A 5,461-nucleotide genomic window follows, 5' to 3' on the forward strand; every position below is an offset into this window, starting at 1 on the left:
AAGATGAGGCGGAAGGTGAGGACGATGAGGGACAGGAGGTTCACCTTCTCGTCTGCCAGCAACATGCACATTTAACTCAGCCCGACAGACTGCGCCTCTCGCATGTTCGATACTAACCTGGCACTAACACGTCCTAGCACCGCCCTGGTCCACTTTCACCTGTGGCGACCAACATTTCAAATGCATGGTTAGGGCAAAAGAATATCAGAATGAGATCAGGAACTCCAGTTATTTCAGCCTTTGAAGGAGGTGGTGTGACCTGTTTTACCGGAACCGAAATGCTGTCATCTGTGACACAGGTGCCATGGTGACCACTTCCTGTGCAAAAAGCAGCAAAAGCAAAGACAGCGCAACAGATGGATGCACACATTGCAATGTAGTAGACCTTTGATTCCGAGGACAACAGGAGGGTTAAGAGCAAACTCTTAACCCTCCTGTTGTCCTCGGGTCAAAATGACCCGTCACTGTATTAAACAAACGCTCATACATCCATTGTGATGCACACACACATTAACTTGCATGCATTATGCGTTTTGTTGGGCGCTAACATGACACAACAAAAACAACTTTCTTTTTGACAACCCCTTACTCCATTGTGAACAGAAATGAATCACCTTTATTCGTTTTCTATTAATTTTTTTTAAGTATTTAGTAGCATGGTGGCCCCTTTCTCAACACCACTACAGTAATTAACCAACAAACCTTGTTCATGTCGTCAGATTTTTCAAATTGATTTAATGATCGATATGGTAGCTCATTGACATGAAGACAGCATGCAAGTTCAAACACAAACAAACCCATCCAAACTAATTGCGGCTGTTACTCCTCCATTTAGGTGTTTGAAAACAGGAAGGTGGTGAGAATGCCGCGTTGGCTACTCTGATGCGCTGAACCACATGCCCAGGGTCATGACACAGTTGATGGCGAGCGTCTTGGTGAAGATGAGGCGGAAGGTGAGGACGATGAGGGACAGGAGGTTCACCTTCTCGTCTGCCAGCAACATGCACATTTAACTCAGCCCGACAGACTGCGCCTCTCGCATGTTCGATACTAACCTGGCACTAACACGTCCTAGCACCGCCCTGGTCCACTTTCACCTGTGGCGACCAAACAGGAAGCAGACCTGAGGCGGTGACTCCCTTAAGATGACTGGAGGCCTCACCTGACCTTCCTCACCTTCCTCGCACGTGTCGTCATGTGCGGCTGTTATCAGTGCCACCTGGTTGTAGAGCGAGCCATCCGATATTCGCACGGCGCGAGATTCCTCGAACGTGTGCCCCTTTCCCGCCCTCTCCGTGTCGTTGTGTCGGCTGAAGCCGGTGGCAAGACATGCCGTAGACAAGTTTGTAGAAGGATGGCTCAAAGTCCTCCCCTAAAGCAACACCAAATAGGACTCACCATCGCCGCATGTTTGCAGAGTGGGCTTCTCCCGTGGAGATAAATCAGTATTTAAAGTCGGACTCGGGATACTGTCTTATGAAACGTAGCCTTATTTTTCTTGGAAGTCGGAGGCTCCTCTTCTGTCTTCTGGCTGGGCCCTTTTCCCTTCCCTAAGGAACTATCCAAAGACGTTTGTATTTTTACTCATTTTGCTTGCTCTTGGATTTCATTTTAGCAGTAACCTATCACGTGACCGAGAAGCGCCGCCTTCACCTGCATCAAGAGTGGCATACTGTAGACGGATGTAACACAGGACCCGGTAATTTTTCAAAATAAAACACCTTTCAGAGTCCAAAATAAATAAAACGGAAGGAATGTAAGTCATTTATTCTTTCTGTGCGGCCCGGTACCAAATGAGCCGCGGACCGGCACCAGTGTAGTCCCCTCAGAAGTTGGGGACTCGCTCTAAGTCATTCAGTTTTCAAGAGCTTTGACAGTGAGCGAACTTTCTTTACCACTGCGATTCAGTTTCCTGCCACAAAAAAGAGATGTCTCGCATAGCACCAAGACACAGCCAAAGTCGTCCTTAATGATTTATCCGACTTAACAGCAGTCAAATTTTCTCCAAGTCAAACAACAAAATAACCGTTTTGCACTTTACCCACCATTTTATTGTTATGCTCTCATTTAATTTTGTTGATTCTTTTTTGTTTTTTGACGGTCGACGGTGCATGTCACGTAACCACAATCAAGGACTTGCCCACAGGTGAGCAGTGTCTCTAAGTAATAAAAACAGGTGAGCCGGATGCCCACTCAACACGGAGCAAGTTGTGTCGAAATAAAACTCTGCTGACACCTTTCCCAATGTTTTCCTTGCACGGTGTGATTTGAGTTGTGTAGCATGAAAGATTTTTGGAGCTTCCAAAAAACAGTCTTTCTCAACGAGAACCGAACTAACTTCTTGAAAAACCCGGGAAAAAAAGTGTTGCGTTCTTATAAAAATAAATAATGATACAAACGAAAGAGCTCTCACCTGTCTACATAGATGTCGACTTGTGGTTCTGACTCAAGTTGCCGTGAATAAAATTCTATGCTTTGCATCCGCCTGCCAGGTTTTATTTTCCCATGTTGGATTTTCTTCAAATTAAGCAAATATATTTGGCAATAGAACAACCTAACAGCATATTTTTAAACTTCTACATTTTTCACTGAGTGATGCAGTTCTGTCTTGACTGTCCTACAATAACTTTCAAATGAAAATTAGTGAAAAAGAACACTAAACATTTAAGTTGATGACACATGCAAAACACAGTCCCTTCATGTTCTGACTTGTGGCAAAAGCATCTGCCATGCTATCAAATTGAGTGCACACTCACTCTGGTTCCACCTCCAAACATTAAGTATGCCTTTTAATGATGACAAAGCAATGGTCTTTTATTAAATATTTGTTTTCACTTATAGGCCTCCACTGGCACTCTGGTCCCACTTCCAAAAATTAACCTGTTGTAATTGCTGGTCACACGTCAGTTGTTTCCTTGACACAAACCTCCTTTTGCATCATCTTTGTCTAGTGTGTCAAATGGGCTGGGGGTCCAATCCTGAGCCTCTAAGCCCGAGTGTCCTTTGAGCAAGATAACCCCGCAATTGCTCCTGCGTTGTCAGCAGGTAAGTGAGGACAGTGTGTGGAAGCACCTTCAGTGCTTTGAATGTGGAATTTTGGCGAAAAAGCATATCCCTACCCAATAATAACTCCAGTAAAACTAGTTAGACAAATTATATAATACGTGCACAAATTGAGTTCTATTTCCAGGTGCTGCACTCAATCTAAAATTCATTTTCATCCTTTGTTTTCCCCCCTAAGATGTCACCCGTCCTCAGTGGAATTCCTCAGGGCACCATTCCTCATCCCGCTTGACTTACATGACGTCGAGTGGACGCCCCTTTCCCGTGTTCGTATGATACCGTGAAAGTTTGGTAGATTTTCGTCAACACACTTAAAGCGTGGATTTCGAAACCGCTCCCATCGATCCATCTTGCTAATCTACGATCTCTGCCAAACAAGATGGATGAACTTCTTCTCCTCACAAAGACCAACAAAACCTTTGCACGTTCTTCTGCGCTCTGCTTCACTGAAACCTGGCTCAGTGACCACCACCCAGATTCTGCGCTACATTGACCCAGCTTCCGTCTTCTCCGAGCCGACCGCGACATGGAGCTATCAGGGAAATCGAAAGGTGGTGGGATTTGCTTCTATATCAACGAAAAATGGTGCACTGATGTCACGAAGCTCGACGCACACTGCAGCCCGGACCTGGAGTCGCTGTCTTTAAACTGCAAGCCATTCTACTAACCACGTGAGTTCACCTCCTTTTTACTAGTCGGTGTTTACACTGCGCCACAAGCTAACGCTAACACGGCGATACAAACGCTAGCTGAACAAGTAAACAAACTCGAACTAAAATACCCAGAGTCACCCCTGATCATTTTGGGCGATTTTAATAGGTCTTTCTGACCACAATTTAATACACTTAATACCTACATACAGACAGAAACTCAAATGTATTAAACCGGTTGTTAAGACTGTGAAAAATGGACAGATGAAGCAAAGCTAGCTCAACAAGAATGCTTAGACTGCTGATTGGGGCGTCTTTGAAACTTCATGGGGCACACTGGATGAATACACAGACGCTGTAACATCATACATCAGTTTCTGTGAGGACATGTGTGTACCAACGAAGTCCTTCCGCTCCTTCAACAATAACAATCCATGGTTCACTCCCAAACTCAGGCAACTCAGAAAAGAGAAAGAGGCCGCATTTAAAAGTGGAGATCGGGCGCTGTACAAATACGCCCGAAACCAATTGACAAAGGAAATTAACATCTCGAAGAGAAGCTATGCAGACAGGCTGAAAAACCAGTTCTCTGCTAACGACTCTGCATCTGTGTGGAATGGCCTGAAAGCAATCACAAACTATAGAATGCCATCCCCCCCAAACAGTGAACAATAAGGGTCTTGCTGATGAACTAAACATGTTTTTCTGCCGATTTGAAAAGGACACACCCCTTTCCCACATACACCCACCTCTACCAGAAACTACTCTATCTACCCACCCACCCTCATTTTCTCCCCTACAGATCCACGAACAGGACGTGGGACGGCTCTTCAAGCAGCAGAAGATAAAGAAAGCTGCGGGGCCTGACAAAGTGTCCCCCTCCTGCCTGAAAGTCTGCGCTGACCAGCTGGCTCCAGTCTTCACACAAATCTTCAACAGATCCCTGGAGCTGTGTGAGGTCCCATCCTGCTTCAAACAGTCTACCATCATCCCAGTTCCCAAGAAATCTGCAACATCGGAAATGAACGATGATAGGCCTATCGCTCTGACGTCTGTGGTCATGAAGTCCTTTGAACGCCTTGTGTTGAACCACCTAAAGAATGTCACCGGACCCCTGCTGGACCCTCTTCAGTTTGCCTACCGGGCAAACAGGTCTGTGGAGGACGCAGTCAACATAGGTCTGCACTACATCCTCGAGCACCTCGACAGCACAGGGACCTACTCAAGAATCCTGTTTGTGGATTTCAGCTCTGCGTTCAACACCATCATCCCGGAACTCCTCACCCCCAAACTTCTCCACCTCGGTGTGTCCCCTAGGATCTGCCAGTGGATCCTCAGCTTCCTGACGGGACGGACACAACAGGTGAGACTGGGAAGAACAACATCATCAACACGCACCACTAGCACTGGAGCCCCACAGGGATGCGTCCTCTCTCCACTGCTCTTCTCCCTCTACACAAACGATTGCGCCTCAACAAGTCCAGCTGTCAAACTCATAAAGTCGCAGACGACACCACGGTCATCGGTCTCATCAAAGACGGCGACGAGTCTGCGTACCGACAACAAGTGGAGCAGCTGGAGCTCTGGCTGAACCTCGGGCTGAACACGCGCAAGACTGTAGAGATGATCGTGGACTTCAGGAAACATCCTTCACCACAGTTGCCCCTCACACTATCCAACTGCACTGTGTCAACCGTCGAGACCTTCAAGTCCCTGGGAATCACAGTCTCCCAGGACATGAAGTGGGA

The 5,461-nt window shown here is 46.5% G+C and overlaps 1 long non-coding RNA gene across 1 annotated transcript; it reads right to left on the minus strand.

The window, feature by feature from the left end:
* Positions 1-725: 725 nt before the first annotated feature.
* On the minus strand, positions 726-1,311 carry LOC109521970 (uncharacterized). Its single transcript, XR_002169468.1, has 3 exons — positions 1,177-1,311; positions 1,056-1,097; positions 726-990 (listed from the first exon to the last, which is right to left on the minus strand). It is a non-coding gene; the product is annotated as an uncharacterized LOC109521970 (long non-coding RNA).
* Positions 1,312-5,461: the final 4,150 nt, after the last annotated feature.

The sequence above is a fragment of the Hippocampus comes genome, unplaced genomic scaffold (genome assembly GCF_001891065.2).
Source record: "Hippocampus comes isolate QL1 unplaced genomic scaffold, H_comes_QL1_v1.1 scaffold325, whole genome shotgun sequence".
Taxonomy (NCBI): Eukaryota; Metazoa; Chordata; class Actinopteri; order Syngnathiformes; family Syngnathidae; genus Hippocampus; species Hippocampus comes.